Raw genomic sequence first — 18,242 nt, forward strand, 5'->3', positions numbered from 1 at the left:
AAAGTGTCTGAAAACAGGTTTTTGGTAATCATGGCAGCAATACGAAAAGTTGAAAAAAAAATTTATCCGTATTGCTATGATACAGGTCGGCTAAATTTGTTGACATTTTCAAAAATGCGCTCAGGCTATATGCTACGCGCAAAATGTCTGAAAACAAACTTTTTCGTAATACAATTATAAAATCTATGTACATTTTCACTATCAGACGTATTGCTATAATACCGACTGTCTTTTTTTTTTTGACACAGCAGAAATGGCCTCCCACGCAGTTGCTACACTTTCGACCGTTACTACACACCTAGTCGGGTTCAGAATCATACAATCTAACGATTTTATAGGGTTTTTGCCGTATTGCTATGAGACATGGTTTTGGTCGTGGGCTCTCGTACTATTATTTTTTTGTGAGACTTGAACTTCCTTCTTCTGAAGAAAGTATTTGCACTTGATTCAATAAATCTCTTTTTGTTTAATCCATACTTTAAGTGACACTGTATTGATTTTTGTTGCAAAATTGGATCCATTAAAACTGTGTAAAAATCTCACAGTGTTAACCCTGACGTGGCGGTTTCTATACTTTCTATAAAAACGAATCTTGCAAGATTAAAAGCAATAATCTAGTTGTCCACACTTAAATCTACTGCTATATCAAAATAAGTATTCGTCCTTTCCTCAACATTATCTGTAACAATTTCCTTACCAATATTGGTACTTGTAACATCAAATACGTCACAATCACTGTTATCAAATACGGATCACTGCTCGCAAACATTACAGTCAGTTGTTTCAACACAAACTCAACTCACTTCAAGGTTTCTTCTTATTGGGTGGGTCCCGGTCGGTTTCATAAAATAGTGTAAACACACGCTCGTGCCGATGTTCGCTCGACGTGTTTGCTTATTGACATCTATTTACACTTTCCCTGTTTGAACCAAGGCCTATCATTTCCGCAATTTTCTGTGAAGTATAGTAGGTAATGGTGTATAGCCGTTGTAGATTTTTAAAGATTAATGTTTCTATGTTTGATTATTAATGATTAGAAAATTTGAGATTGAACTATGCATTTCGTCAGATAATGGTGTAGCACATTAAGTCCGTTTATAATATACTTCGCATCAAATGTAGATAAACATAAAAATATCTCTATTAATAAATAATCCAAGAGGTCACACGAGCTTGAAAAGTCTTATTCTTCATCAAGTAATCAAAACCCTTGTTATCAACGCATAACCATTCATACAAAGGCACCTGTATTTTCAACTTACGCAACCTTTCATAAAACATAGCCGTTAAAATAGTGACAATACAGTACGCGCGTCGATGGCCGGTCCCGTGTTTGCCCATACACATTTGTTTGCGATTTTCCGCTCGTATCGCGCGCGTAACGCTGTATTGTCGTGTGCGTTACGCTATATTGTCGTGTGCGCAAATGATAAGTGTTGTTCTGTTTCAGGTATCGCATCGGGATCGTCGTCGGTTATATCGGTTTTCTCGGTGAGTTTTTAGCGATATACGATTTTGGTACTATGTTGATTTCGATTGCTTTTTGAAATATTGTTTTTTTTATTCGATAGTAACTTGACTTCGTTTCATGTTGACATCGTTTTCAAAGCAACCGAATTAGTACACAGAGTCAAAGTCGATTTAAAAAATCAGAATTCAATTGAAAGACGCAAAAAAACACCTCCCAGCTTCTGTTAATTTATTCTGTTACAAGCTAATCTGTCAATAAAATATCTAGCCATTATTTTAGTCGCTCAGTTCTTCATTTTATTTATAAAAGTTTACAAAAATACAAGGGAACTTTCTTCCCCAAAATTTTTGGTCCTCAAATGAAGGCCGGCTAATTACATCGAGTTAAAATTTAGCCCTCGGGAGAGCGTTTTGATTGCTCAAGAGATACGAATTAAAATATTTCGAAAATTAACTCCCCGTGTATAATTTATTGGAAAATAGCGAATAACAACTCCGCCGCGTCCCTAAAAGTGTTAACACGGTTACGTAGAAATTGTACGTCACAGGGTTAAATGATACGATGAAATTTTGCTAGTCAGTGAGTTTATAACCCATATATTTGGCGTCTATAAACCCGAGATGAAGTTGAGAGTGCTTTGTGAAATTTTAATATTGTAACAGATAGTAAAATTTTGGTGACACGGAGAGCGCTTTGTTTGAAAGGCTTTCTTTTAACGGCTTACCCTAATGAGAAATAATGATAGTGAAAATTTAAAAATTCACTTAAGTAAGGTTTTAAAAGTAAATAAGGTAGTCTTTTCGTAAGAAATCATTTCAAAAGTCTTTTACGTCACATTTAATTTTTATAATACTAGTGTAATTATTAAATGACGATGATAATTAATTGATTTTTATGATAAATATTTTTCATTACTGTTACAAAAAGATTTTTAAATTAAATACTTAACCCGTGACTTTGTTTGGAAACACACCGAGCTACTCTACTTCATTAAATGATGTTCATGCTCATTAATTAATTGACTCGATATTGTTTTAAACGCCAAACTCAATGCAGGTGATTTCGCGTGAACTTATTACCGGTTGTATAGACGACAGTATATATTTTTTAAGCAAAGTTTAACTTATTGCAATTACCTAAGAGAGTATACACTTTGTTTAACTTATGAAATAAACTACAGCAAATATAGCAATGTAGCACCTATTCCAATTACATAAGGTAACATAGAATAAGTCATCAGTACATAAATTATGAAACAAAGTCGTTTTCCTGTCTGTCTTTCCCTATGTATGCTTAGATCTTTAAAACTACGCAACGGATTTTGATGCGATTTTTTCAATAGAGTGATTGAAGAGGTTTTTAAGAATAAATTCGATGCCTCCTAAGTAAACTATCGTATGTCTTAAAACCAAACTTTACAGTAGAGCCATTTAAAGATATTTATGTGTGCAGTTTTCCCATCTTTTGAGCTAGGGATACGATTTTTTCAAAACTTATAGTCAATTTAAGGTGTATTCTCATACAATAACATTTATTTGTAAATATATTGTAGTTTTGGAGATATTGTTGTTACGGTGTTTTACGGCGGATAAAATTAGTTATAGAAATCGTAACATAACTATACAATTATTTACTTTGTCTAGCTGTAGGTAAAATATATAGTAAGAGCCACATACTCCATTGTACGGGAACATAATCATTTATACTGTCGAAGGTATGTTACATATTTATTAATTTTTCATTGTAAATTCATGCTAAAACTAAATTATTCAATTAGGTACTCATCTATTTTGGACAAAAGGATTCACAAAATCAATTTGAACACAATGAAAGTCTTGAAATGAAACCTCTGTTTTAAATACCATATTTATTAATTTGTACCAAAGAATCACGTTATAACAGTCTTTCTTTCTTAAGAAAATATAATTAAAATAGTTTTAAATTAACATAGAATGTGAAGTTATTACAAATAATTAAATCAAAAGTAATTAACTGACGAGATCAAATAATTTTTTTTTTGTTTTCTAATAAACATTGATTATTTTTGAAACATAGCAATTACGATTAAATTAAAAAGTTTTATTAAAGTGATAAAAGGAATATTTATCTTCTTTATTAACCTTAAAATAAGCAAAATCTATTCTTAATTGATAAAGTCAATTAACAAAGTTACATCGTTATTGTTCTTACTTTAAAAAAAAATAGTATTTAATCTTATTAGAGCCTCTAATATTATTCAAAAATTGTACACAAGGAATCTATATAACAGGTAACATGAATAATAATTAATGATAATTCAGTAAATTGTGTTTTTTTTTCTGAAATCAATTAAGTTTAAGTTATGAGTTATTTTTTTCTACCGGACTTTTAAAGATATTTATTTTATTTAGTTACATTTTTATGTATTCTTATAAGTAATCAATAATAGGTAAAAAACTTTATAACCAAAAAAAGTTAATCTGAATCAGTCTCAGCATTATGATTAGAAGAATCTACAAGAAGATTGTGATAGAATTGGTGATGTACCGCTGGAATGACACCACTAGTACAAAGGCTTACCAAGTATTTTTTTTAACTTTGGTTATAGTAGCACATGGTTAAAAAGGGGGCAAACATCAGAGTAATCTTGCTGTCGTCGTCTCGTGTTAGTTTTAGTAACAACAGTCATATATTGAGACTCATCCAAATGATATTTATAATGGAGTTTATTTGGCTCAGAAGGAAGCACCTTGACTTCTTTTATTTTCATCCATTGCACAACAGCGTTCAAGTTCTTGGTCCAATTTTTACAGCCTAAGGTTGACTTAAAATCCAAAAAGGACATCATCCACGTTTCATATATTTTTGGTCCAAAATCAAAAGTGCCGGCCAACAAAAAAAAGTGCTGAATTCTGACAGAATAGGTCTGCCTTAGCATTTGTTACTATGGCACCAAAGCCGTAGCTCCACTGTGTGTCGAGTATTTGAGATCTAAAAGTCATCGATTATTCATACATTTTTTGTTCAAAATCAAAAGTGTCGGCCAATAAAAAAAAAAGTGCTGTGTTCAGACAGAATACGTCCGCCTTAGCATTTGTTACTATGGCACCAAAGCTGTAGCACCACTATGCGTCGAGTATTTGAGATCTAAAATTCATCGACGATTCATACATTTTTTGTTCAAAATCAAAAGTGTCGGCCAATAACAAAAAGTGCTGTCTTCTGACAGAATACGTCCGCCTTAGCATTTGTTACTATGGCACCAAAGCTGTAGCACCACTGTGTGTCGAGTATTTGAGATCTAAAATTCATCGACGATTCATACATTTTTTGTTCAAAATCAAAAATGTCGGCCAATAAAAAAAAAGTGCTGTATTCTGACAGAATACGTCCGCCTTAGTATTTGTTACTATGACACCAAAGCTGTAGCACCACTGTGCATCGTAGTATTTGAGATCAAAGTCAGTCGTTTCATATATTTTTAGAGCTCAAATACTACGATGCACAGTGGTGCTACAGCTTTGGTGCCATAGTAATAAATGCTAAGGCGGACGTATTCTATCAGAATACAGCACTTTTATTTTTTGGCCGGCACTTTTGATTTTGGACCAAAATGGATGATGTCCTTTGGTATGATCCAACTCGATTACAGTACATGGTTGTAGTTTCATGCTTTGATTGAAAGATGTGCCAAAAATAAATGTATTTATACTCCTTTAGAATGGTTTTCATTGGTACGATGGGCTAAACAAGATGGGAAACCATATACTGTAATCGAGTTGCATCATACCAAATTTTTGGATTTTGAGTCAATCTTAGGCTGTAAAAATTGGACTAAGAACTTGAACGGTGATGTTGTGTTCAAATAAACTCCATTATAAATATCATTTGGATGAGTCTCAATATATGACTGTTGTTACTAAAACTAACACGAGACGACGACAGCAAGATTACTCTGATGTTTGCTTCCTTTTTAACCATAAAATATGCTACCTATAACCAAAGTTAAAAAAAATACTTGGTAAGCCTTTGTACTAGAGGTGTCATTCCAGCGGTGCATCACCAATTCTATCACAATCTTCTTGTAGATTCTTTTAATCATAATGCTGAGAGTGATTCAGATTTACTTTTTTTAGTTATAAAGCTTTTTACCTATTATTGATTACTTATAAAAATACATAAAAATGTCACTAATTAAAGAAATTTAGTTTGTCACAGATCGTCATAAATTATAGCCTATATGTTATGTTATTCTGGGTTATAAACAAAAATACTGTAAAGTTTCATCAAAATCTGTTCGGTAGTTTTTGCGCGAAAGAGTTACAAATTTCCAGACATCCTGATATCCAGACATCCTAACTTTCGCATTTATAATATTAGTAGGATCGAAGTACCTTCATCACTAAGTAAATCACTGGAGATCAAATTAGAAAATGCTTGGATTTCTATTAAATCAGCTCCTTCAGGCAATGGCGAATCTGAAAATATTAAAAAAACACAAACATAAAATATAATTTAACTTCACAACGAAGACGAAAAAATCGTAATTAAACGTTACAATAGGAATAAATACTCAATTTACCAACGTAAACAATATTAAATTGCACATACAATATCAAACGTACGAAAACAAACCACGTTAATAATCGTATGTATTACATACGATAAAAAATAAATTTAATTGACAACGTTTATCATGGTATGTAAAACATACGATACTTTGTTAGCTTTAAAAAGGAACGTAAAGAATCGTATGTGTTAATTACTATAGTTTTGAATAGCTAGTAACAAAATATAAGGCAATTTTCAACACCAAAAGGAAAACTGTAATTACTACTTACCTAATAGTATGCGCTCGCTAGCGGTGAACCAAACCGCTTCTCCCCTGTAGACGATCGCACAGGACATTACGATAGTATACGTTGCGATCGTGGATTACATACGATTGAATACTTGTGAAAAATCTTTTATTTTAAATGATATTGCAATTTTTGTTCGCGGGTTCGATAATACGTATTTTAGTAATTATAAAATGCTTATAAAATCAAAATTGATATTTTGTGGCTTACGATTATTTACTTAGGAGGCATCGAATTGTACTTATGCGAAGCAGGTCGCTAGTAGTTTGTAATACTATAATCCGTTTTATCTTTGATCTCGTAACATCCCAATATCTGTTTACAAGTCGATATAATTTCAGTGAACTATCCCGGTAATTACGCTTACGATATTAACGGCTCGAAATTTCATCTGCCAATAATTAAAGTGTAACGGAGTGTCTAAACAAGATTTTGACGGATAGGGTTACCAACCCGTGTAATAAAAACCTTGACACAAGACTTCGTTAACTTCAAAATGATCCTTCAATCGCCTACTTTTTGAAAGGTTTGTTAATGACAGATCGACAGCACAGATAGATTACGGTTTTTCCAAAATTTTATGAAACCCTGTAAGATCTGATCGTTTTTTTTTTTTCAAGAAAAAAAAATCGACGTTCAAAAGGGTGACTTGTGGTTTGTTAATATTATGTTTGTCTTCGTAACTATGAAAGATGCGACACTTTTAATAAATCAATATACAGGCATCTTACGTTGATAAATTATTGGAAAATTATTTCACCGAATGTCAAATAAATGTGATAACTTTGTAAATAAAGTAATTCTGAGTTTGCCAAGAATTTGGTGACAACCCTATTACTAGGTACATCAATTTCGAGGAAGCAAATACGCTTAGGCAAGAGCAAGTTTGAACCGCACCATGTTATAATACCCTTCGAATTTGACCCAAGAAGCTTATCAAAATTATTTTGCTTTTATTTGCTTATATCTCATTTGTATGAGTTCATTGGGAAAACAAAAATAAATGATAACAAACGAATAGATAATGAATAAATTTTAATAACCACTCCGTTACAAAATTAATGATAATCGAAAATCTTGTTCTATCCGTTTGCTTAATATTGAAAAACTACTCTTAATAGGTACTGATAAGGATTATGTCATCGTAAAACCTAACCTAACGCACGTTACGGGGTTTTTCATCACTGATCTAAGTAAAAAAGCATACATAAAATTATTTCTCTGTTTACTAAAGCCACATTGCATTGCACGCGACAAATCTTCTTCCGACAAAGCACTTATAAAACCAATTTAAATTCAACTTAAGATCTCGTTTTGCCAAAAGTTGAGCTTTAAGTTTCCTGTTTAATAACACGGCGGTGTCATTGAAAAGTTTGCAGTAGTTTGATTATAACTTCGCTTTGTTTTATTATTGTACTTTCTGAATGCTTTTGCGACTGATAATATTGTCACGGTGAAGCATATTTTGTATCAAACGACAATTTTTCTTTATTTTAGTCTTTTAAATTTTTCCACAAAATGTTGTCTGCTTATACATTAACTTAATTTTTACTTATTTTATGGGGAAAAACAAAAATAAGACAGTAGGTATTAGCGAAGTATAAGAATAACATGTTATTTGGTGCGACAAACCAAACAAACAACAAACTCGTGATTAACACCTTTTTTTGTCAAAGTAAACATTTACAAAGTCATTTTAGCAAATTTGCAGCCTGCTGTAACATTTTATTTTTCCAACTTACTCCACAACGAGCGGGACTAAGTAAGTACAGAAAAGTGAAGCGCATTACTGCAGCGGCCACTAAATTCGGTCCGTGGGGAGGCGCCTTCCCCTTTATTGTGGCTGTAACTAAGGGTTACTTTACATTGCGACTTTTACAGCGATACAAACTCGATTCAGTCGCGATGCAGCATTAGATACAGTCGCAAAACGTCTATCTTTGGTGCCTTTTTCTTGTGATGCTGATTTCGGCAAGCGTGCGGATTTAAAGCGTGCGGATGCCCTAATATCATTATTTTAGCTGCTTTTACACTATGCGGAAATTAGCCGAGTCAAGTCAAAAAAACAGTGGAGTGGGGATGAATTATGAATGAATTTTATCCCCACTCCTCTGTTTTTGCTTTATGCTAATTTCCGCGCAGTGTAAACGCAGCATTATATATGTTTTTTTTTTGTATTAAGCGGGCTACACGCACGCGGAAAGCGGATTGGCTACGGGCACACAATACGAAATCTTTGTCCTGCGTGCAACCAACAGCGTGATTTTACACGCACGTGGACCAGATCCGCATGCATGCTGAAATCCTTATCATGGGAAAAAGGCAGTACTCACACGTGATACTAAAAGCAGCGACACAATTGTGATGGAGTCGCGCGACTGTAAATCGCGTGTTTGTATCGCTGCAAAAAGTGGCAATGTGTAAGCTCCCTAAGCACAGTGGTCCGGCGCGCGGCTTTTTAACTGCCCTCATTAGGTGGCAGTAAATACCCCTTGACAAATTGCTGTTCTGCTAACAGAAAAATGAAATAATTAAGCTTTTTTGCGACACTTGTCACGTGTTTAGACATTTAATCAACCAAAGTATTATGTAGGCTCAAGGCACTTCTAAAGTGATGATGTTTTCCACAGAAGGTTTTATGGGTAATTTGTTAATGAGTCTAAAGTAATTCAATTAACCTGGTTTCAGCTAATGACATCATTACCAAGGTGAGAGACGTCATACATATAAAGTTACAAAGTAAAACAAAATTTCGAGAAATTATCCTAATTGCCTTATAATTGTCTTATAATCTTTGTTTTATTAGCCTTGCCCTGTGGCGTCGCTTGCGTGCATTCCTGTCCGCCGCAAATATCCCTCGGGAAGTTTACTTATTTCCAGAATGAAAAGTCGAAATCAGTAAAAATTTCTATCTGTGGCTCTAATAATGAAATCTGACCAGTCTATCAATAAAGGTTACACACTATTTTATTTCGGCAATGTTAAGTCTTAAACTTAGTTCAGAAGTAAAGGTGATGAAGGAAGGAATTACTCCTTAAAATAAAAATATAGTCAGCTGTGATCATATAATAAAACACGTGTCAGGTATTAGCTCCCGAATACGTGCGTAGGCAATATTTTGATAACACCTGTGCGTAATAAACCTATTGTTTTGAAAACCAAAAGACAATGCGCGAAGACGTTATGAAATACAAGTTTTATGTAAACAAATTAAATATTTTGACAATAGTGAGTGTAAATATGATCTTTGTGTGCAGATTAAAATCGATTACATCAATTGTTATGAGCTTTAGAAATAATATTTTTTTCTATGGTTATGTTGTTAGATTCTCAATCACAGGTTACTTCAGATAAAAATCTTCCATTGATAACTCCTACTTATGGGGCAAGCGCACGTACGACCATCATGTCGCTCTATTTGTCCCTCCTAATGGATCAAAGGCTTAAGTAATTTATTTTAAATCACCGTAACTTGAACGCAAAATTGTAAAATACGCATTTTTTATTTTAATATCATTTACGATAATGTTATGTTAATGTTAATAAATGGATCCAACTTTAACTCCAATAAATATGCAAAAAAGTAGGATTAAACTTATTTAATATAGTGTCGTTTCCATTAGGTACTTAATGCAAATAAACCAGTGTGCGGTTTCTGCTCATATCAAACTTCAATAGATAAACTGGTCCCGCATTCTTTGTCAGCCTGCTGAATGGAGTTCTTTGATCCCTGATAGGGGGCGGTACAATCCGAACTATTTCTATAAAGGATTCAAAATTGAAAGTGTTCGCGATGTTTTCGGCGGTCATAATGGGTGATGTTAATAAAAGTTTAGACGCGCACTCGTATATTATTCGTGTGTTTGTGAAACAAACACAATGGCGTCTTTTTGTAAGAAATGCATTTTTTTATTTGAAAAATATTTGTATAGCAGGCATAGATAATGTTGTCTCGATCTTAAACACTAAATTGGGCAAAATTTTAATTTTTCATTTCAATAGAGGACGCGCGCGGGACTACACGACACCGCGCGCTTTTGTGCTAAGTGATGAAGTAATTAAAATAAGGCAATACGAGTATAATGTAAAAGTTATAGTATCCAGTGTGTTATTTATGAGAATAGATCTACCGGCCTTTAAGTACTAAGTTAATTTTCCCGTATCTCTGTGTAACTTTGTAACGTAAAAGAATCAGAGGTTCTTGTAACGAGCGGTGGAGCGAATACAAAACTAATTTTAAACAAAGTTTTCGAATTTTCGCCACAAAGTCCACCACTGTGCCCGACTCCAGAATATACAGAAACTATGATGCCCAAATGTTACTAAAGTATAATGAGGATTAAAGAGTTTTAATATTAATAAAGGTCATAATAATATTTAAAAAAATATGTTGATCTTAAAAAATATTGTGGGTCTATCTTTGAATCATGTGCTTGCGAGATTTTTTGAAGAAAGTTCTTATCTATCGCGACCGTTTAATACGCGTACATGCACTAAGTAGATGGGAAAAATTATAGCCTTGTAGAAATACCTATATTAATAACAGAGCTAGTTACATAATAATTATGCCCTGGAGCATAATATCAAGGAATTAAATCAGTCTGTTAAATGTTTGAAAATGCTGCAGTACAAGATCAAGTTATTTTTAATTAATTTAAAGCATCCTGCATATCGTATTTAACTGAAACTTAATTCAATATTTCCCTATTAATTTATTTAACGTGAATTTTAAAATGAACTACGTAAGGTTTAGTCTCGCAATATACAGGGCGATTGCGCACCCCAAGCCGTGGAAGTTTGATACATGGCGCGGCTATAAAACGCAGCACCCTGTATTGTGCACGTACGTAAGTGTGAGCCAGTAAATAAAGTTATCAAAAACAGTCGGCGTTCGCTCGCTGGCGGGAGACGCCACAAAATCGCGTTCGATAGCTTTTTTCGGGTGTTTTCGTTGTCGAACCCTTGTAGAACGCGACGATACGGTGATAATAATTGATTCTGTGTTACTATTAACTATATCACTAAAATTATAAATGCGAAAGTAACTCTGTCTGTCTGTCAAAACCTCTGAATCGATTTTGATGAAATTTGGCATAGAGATAGTTTGAGTCCCGGTAAAGGACATAGGATAGTTTTTATCCCGCTTTTGAAACAGGGACGCGCGCGTTAAAGTTTTTCTGTGACAGACTAAATTCCACGCGGGCGAAGCCGCGGTCGGAAAGCTTGTTTATAATATAAATATCATAATTCAAATTGAATTAATTCTTTCGACTAAGCAACAGAACACCAATTACCTAATCCTAAATTATTAAGCCTTAATTTAAGCCCATTTAAGACACCAAAATTCAACAAGTTTTTGTTGGCGGTCACACTATACATAGATCTTAGCTACTTAAGAGTAGTAGTGGCGAGAGGTGGGATTAATCCAAATTAAAAAATGCCATCATAGAATTTAGGCGCATAAAGTGCAAAACACTTCAAATGAATTTAAACTACAATTTCTTAATAAATCAACCTTAAAGTCACTTTTGCGTTGCAACGTCCCAGCAGAAGCTACAGGCTAATAGAAAGGTAAATGCTCGGGGCGACTGTACAAATTGCGTTATTACATCAAAATAACTCTTGTCTACAGTTAATCTTTGCGAAACTTGACTTTGGTTGCTTAAAGGCGAGGATACACTGGAGCGTTTACTTGTAACAGCATCGAGTCACCCCTCGTGTTCTCCAGAATCATGACTAAAAAGTCAGAACTTGATCACGAACTAAGCCAAACCCAGGTAGATAAACCAGAATTTATTTTGTCTCTTTTTAAAACATTTTTTTTCGGTTTTATTCGAAACGAAATTTATAAACATTTCATTTCGACAGTGGCCGCTTGCTAAAAAATTAAAACAAAAAAGGTTCTGATTTCACCCATCTAAAACGCGCACAAAAATATCAAAGCAATATAAATTGTCGTGTTCATATGCTGACTAACTGACTGACCTTTCGCAAATACATTACGCTACGTTTTATAAACTTACTAAAAGACGTTCTAATGTACTCTCACCCTAACTAAAATTCTGCCTCCAGTTTGCGTACGAAAATTTGCAATCTACGTCGAAAGAGTCCGTGGGATCCGAGACGTTCCTATTTGAAAGCTCGCGATTGGAACAATTGAAAGTTTCTTTCGATCAATCAGACGGTGATGGACTCAAAGGGAAGTTTACCTTCAGTTTGAGGCAAGTTTTAATATCTTGAGATCAGCTGGGGCAGTCAAAGTATGTCGGTGAACTTGGTAATTAGGTACGATTAATCGCTGACGGAAAGAATTTTATTTTAATTTGTGCGTTTAATTTTACAAATGGACCACACTTACCACTTGACCGTCCAGTGCAGTGGCAGTCACTACAGTGTACAGGCCAGTTTCGGGTGACTTACGGTCCGTGACACTACAGTGGAAAGAACAGTATTATTGACACCAACCTGTCATTCCATCATTCGGAAATGACATTTCCCCTACAAATATGCATTGCCGCACTATTCCGTAATTCTTTTTTCCAACCATCACGAATGTCTAATGCTATAATGTACCGAGTTTGTTATTTAAAAATTTTGTCTGTTTGCTTTGTTTTTGTCTCAGACATAATCAGGTAGTTGGGTAGCTTACAAAAATTTCATTATCTAGAGACGTGTTAACCATTAGACGCCCATGAAAAAACGAAAATTTCAAATTTAAAGAAAGTTGATTTTCTAAATTGTGCTTTTAACTTTTTAATTAAAAAGTAACCTAAGTTACATTAATCTCTTTTTTGGTCGAAATAACGTTGGGTATTTTTAATAAGCGAAATTCTGTATTACCTTCATTACTGCTCTGCCCAAGTTCTAATCCCGAAACATCTGATCCTCTGAATATTGCTCCAACGTTTTGTTTAATCATAATAATGAATCCAAACTAGGTAAAACAACAGGCGAAGTAATCCATCAGCTTTTCAAGCTCCGTATTTAAACTTAATACATTAAATTTAACAAAAGCGCACTCTGTATTTGAATACATGGAAAGTTGGATGCAATAGCGATACAAAGGATCATTAATTTTAAAGGTGATTACCTAATATCGATAAGTAAATAGAGGTTATACATTATTTCGATAAAAAAATAACTCCTTTTCGTGGTGCATAATAGCAATTAGCTTGAAATTATCACTCTGTCTATTATCTGGTGTCTAAAAAAAGTCTGTGTATTGCAATTTTTCCGGGCTGACTGGCACTAAGGCAGTTTTAGCCTGTGACCACGGCCGGTGTATCGTCCAGGCAAACACGTTAAAACCTGTTAAAATTAGATAAAAAGAAGTCATAAAATCAGGTCAGCCATATATAGTATAGCCAAAACCCATAGCTGAAAATTCCCATTTAATCCAAGTGTGAATGCTCTATTTATAACAAACATGTAATGTCGATGGCTCCTACGTATACTTGCGTAAGTGAAAAAAGTAAATTTTACAGGAGAGCCATTTTAGTGGCCAGAACCATATTTTTGGGTCATATCTTCTGACCTACTAAAACGAATTTAATGAAATTTCACATTTAGCCTTAACATGTAATGCTTTTGCTACTGCTGTTATCAATTTTTATATTTTTCTTATATATTTTGAGATTTTACGCATTGCCCTTTTACGTCGTCACATTTCTATAATTTCATGTATATTGTTCAACGTAAAGAGACTTAAATGACAACATAAATATAATATTTTAAGCGATTACTCTCTTTATTTATGCATGTAATTATTTTAATTGTTATCATGTGCTATATCAATAATAAATCAGTTAGAAAAAGTTGTTTAATGTATCGTTATTACGTTTGCGTGCTCGAGATTTAGTTAGGTCTTTTAACATAATGTGTCATATTTTTAAAAATTATAAATAACTTGAAAAAATCGAACTGCCTAAGACGGGAATTGAACCCACGATGCCTTAGGCAGTTCGATTTTTTCAAATTATTTATAATTTTCAAATTAGTTTGAGATGCGACTCTTAACGCTAAAAATTAAATAACTATATAATGTGTCATAATTTATAAATAAAACAATTTGCTAAATATTTTCATGGCTTTATTTAAGATTTGGATTATAAAAAATATATATTTATGTAAGCAACTACTCGTATAGATTGACGAATCGTATGATTGGGCTTTATACGTGGCGTAGTTTTGCACATACGCCTATTTGCCTAAAATTTTATTTTGTATCTAATGGAAAAAAATTTTTTTTTTCTTACTGACGTTATAGATTAGAGCAAAATGAAATCATTGCTTAAATAATTGGAAAAAGGCGTAAGCGGCAGTTTCGCCTTTATACGTAGGAGCCATCGATGTGTGATGACCTATTTTGCGCTGAATTTGGATTTCTAATTAAGCTCTATATTGGTTCGTATTTAGAATACCCCACCGCATCGATTGTCTCCTAATTATTGGCTCTCGCTAAAACAATATGGCTGTTCATACGCCCCAAAATGGCCGCAGTTCGCTCGTCCTTTGTTAATTTGAACACTTACGTGGTCTAAATAGACAAACCTGGCAGTTAGCCGAAAATAAACCAATAAATATACTAAAATATTATAAACTATACCTAATACATACCTACCTATCTCTAGTTTCTGACCAGCACTATCCTAAAATGTTGATCTACCGCTGAAAATGTATGACCTTTCAAAATAACTTTATTTCTTATCGAAACCATAATGCCTACTATAAATTCGTTCATCTAAAAATCTTAAAACATTATTCAAAAGTTCATTTTACTCTTATAATTCTACAAGTCGACTTTTAACAATCAATGAAGAGACCGTTATTTTTAAAAGCTTTATTGGAGAACAAAATCATTGAAATAGGTATTTTTATTTCTAAAAAACTTCCTGCCACAAAAACTATTTTATGCTTCATAACGCATGCAGAATCTAAAAACATCCCAACTTTTAATTACCCAGATAGCGGGGTAACTATTTCCAGCCGTGCAATACTGCAACACCGGCGCCCACAAATTGACTCGGACAGTTTGAATTTTTAACCCTCAAAGTGCAGCCGAGTTTAACAGAAGCGCTTTTCTGTGCTCCGCCGCGAATAGGCCACACTTTTTAGGCAGCTATCAGTAACGTTCTACTGTACGGCTGAATTGTTTGCCAATGAAGTTCAGTGGCGGTGTCTCTTTTTTTGCGTCGCGTGAATCAGGCGAATATCGAGTGTTCACTGCATGTGCTGCGATAGTGTTAAAATGGATTTCCATTTGCCCTGTACTTTATACGCGCCGCGGCACATAGTTATAAACGAAACTTGTGGGTGATATTTTGGATATTATTTTTTCGTAAATCGGCGTTGAGAACTTTTATAGCTCATAAATAAAGAATATTGATATCTGAAACAATAAACATCTTTTAACATTTGCTTTAAAAATAATAAGTTGTTGCAATCCTGCATCAGATCAAAGTATAAAGATTTTCCGTGACAGACCAACGTGCAAAGCATGCAAAGCTACAGGCAATAAGTATTACGATACAAAGCGGAAATAATTATGACGTCATTTCCAGATACATAACATTCCTAATAATATTACATAATAAGCTTTTATATAATATCAAAGCAATTACTGAACTTGAAACACAGAAATCAAGGGCACGCCAATCGCCTAATAAGGATGTTTCCCGGGCACAAATTCTAAGGTTGATCATTTCCTTTCAATCAGACCTTTCATAGTTAATCTGCTTGATGCTCTTTTAGGGGCCTCCTCTTTGATTGGGGCTTGCTTACTAAAGACGAGCTGATATTATGCCAGTCAATTGACTTATCCGAATTTTGAGGTAGGCTGTCTCATCGCTTTGAAATTTTCGTGGTACCTTAAGCCAATTTGAATACAGATCTTTGGCAATTTACTAAATGAGCCAAAAGGCCGGGGATGGAGCCACGGTATCCTGTATCGACTTGGGAAGCGCGGATTTGGGGCTTTTTAATCACCTCGAGCATTTTAGGGTTTCAATTTGTAAGAAGGGATTAAACACTCCCTAATCTGAGTTTTGTTTATTATTTTCAATGAAAATATCTTTTTTCAGATGCTTTCGGAGAAATCTCGATAGATTATCCTGTAGGTAATACGTCTTTTCTTCTTAGACTATTAAGGGTGAGTCTCAGAATAAATCGTCAGTTTTGACATAATTATTTCCTATACTGTCAATGTGCCAGTTATACCAGGAGTTATTCTCGGATAAAAGTTTGGTCGAATCGGGCTTAAGGATCCTAACATTTTACCCACTTGGTTTATGAAAAATAATTTGTAATTAGTTTCAATCATACACTAAGTTTTCAAATAGTCAGTAAATAGCTTTATGGAATCTAGTTGAACAGTAAAGTTATTAAAAGAACAAGGATAAACTGTTGATATTTTTGCTGTGCACTCCATAATAAAACATCAAGAAAGCATAAATTACTTCATTCCCACATTTGCTTTGTTCATTTGCTGAATTATGATAGTCTGCACAAGTTAACTAACTCGCTGCGTGGAATTCATTTAATTTGTCTCTTCGTTGGTCACTACCGTCGCTTCTTGCGCCAAGAATGTAATATCCTTTCAACTTTACTTGTTATTTCTTATGTCTACATTTCTGTTGTTTTTTTAAAGCCCGCCGCTGTTCGGAGACGGTCTCGGATGTTTTTTATTTGAATTGTTTAGATGTTGGCGTCGTTCTTTTTAGTTTAGCTAGCATAAGTTGCAACATGTGTTTCTTCTTTGTCATATTTGTTGCAATTTTTAAAATTACTTGATCAAATGTTTTCTGTTATTAATGGCCATTTTTACTTTTGTTACAGGTACGTTGCATTCTATTCTGGGCTTAGTGAAGTGACCTTTCTACTTGGTAAGAATAATATCACAATTCTTTGGACGCTGTTAAGTTAAACTCATTCCTATTTGAAATAGTCATTATTAGCTTTGGTATTACTCAGCCAGTTTCTAAAAAGTTTAAATTGCACAGATAACCCAATTTTCGCAAGTCCTGCAAAATATCCGCACGACTCATTAAAAAGGCACTGAAAAAAGGTAACGGACTCCACCAATTTAGGAAGCCCGAAAGTAAAGACGTAACTTCTATCCACGGGACAGCGGTAGGACGTGAAAGGAGTCATAATCGCACCTCACACTGAAATATGTGAGCAGTTTAGTTCTTAACACAAAGCGAAAAGCTCTAAAATCGCTCGGGACTTTTTGCTTTCTGCACCTCCTCTCACACCATTAAGCACGGGGGCGATCGGATGGAAGAGATTAACTTCCATCGCGGCGTTTGTGCGACACTCTGCTGAATACTCCTTTAGGAGCTGGCAATGGAACTGGTTAGCACAAAAAAATCACTGAAAGTGTTCCAACCAATCCCAAGGCGGATAAAGCCATCGTATTGACTTACAACCGCTCGATGGATCCGAGACGTGACTGCGCCTGGCTGGTAATTGTTTTGTTTGGCCTGCCAAAGATTTGCGGTGTTATTATTAAGGTAAAAATATCCTGATGGATTTTCTTTGTTGAGCATTTTTCTGTTCAATAACCCATAGACGTGTAAAGTGTTGCAAATCAATCGCAAACAGACGACGGTATATCAAGCTATTAATAATGGCAGCTTATTTAAGTAGGTAGTTTACGAGCTTGCAATTGCAACTAAAACGAAAATTCTGATGTACTGGCGACCATATTAGGTATTATGTAGACAGTTTTAGTCCACAATTTTATTGAACTAACTTCTTCGGTATAAAGAAATTCCCCGGTAGCATTATCTACTATAAGAAAATATTGATTCCACATACGGAGTCTGTAAATCAAAGACGGAAAATAGAACTCCCAATAGATTTCAGGAAGGTCCCACGCCATTAAGTACCAAAAAGGTGGCTGCATGGAAAAGATTAACTCCCACACCCTCACA

The 18,242-nt window shown here is 34.2% G+C and overlaps 1 protein-coding gene across 7 annotated transcripts in view; it reads left to right on the top strand.

Moving 5' to 3' along the window:
- Positions 1 to 18,242, top strand: part of LOC135075734 (putative polypeptide N-acetylgalactosaminyltransferase 9) — a 246,261-nt gene that overhangs the window by 162,844 nt on the left and 65,175 nt on the right. For 5 of the 7 annotated variants that reach the window (XM_063970196.1, XM_063970199.1, XM_063970195.1 and 2 more), the window contains one exon: positions 1,451 to 1,491. The exons of 1 other annotated variant lie outside the window; for it this stretch is intronic. The gene's annotated coding sequence lies outside the window, so the exon portion shown is untranslated. Of the gene's footprint in view, positions 1 to 1,450; positions 1,492 to 17,142; positions 17,190 to 18,242 lie in introns of all 7 variants that reach the window. One more of the 7 variants, XM_063970194.1, reaches the window with a different exon arrangement.

This window comes from Ostrinia nubilalis, chromosome 10, assembly GCF_963855985.1.
Source record: "Ostrinia nubilalis chromosome 10, ilOstNubi1.1, whole genome shotgun sequence".
NCBI classification, from domain to species: Eukaryota; Metazoa; Arthropoda; class Insecta; order Lepidoptera; family Crambidae; genus Ostrinia; species Ostrinia nubilalis.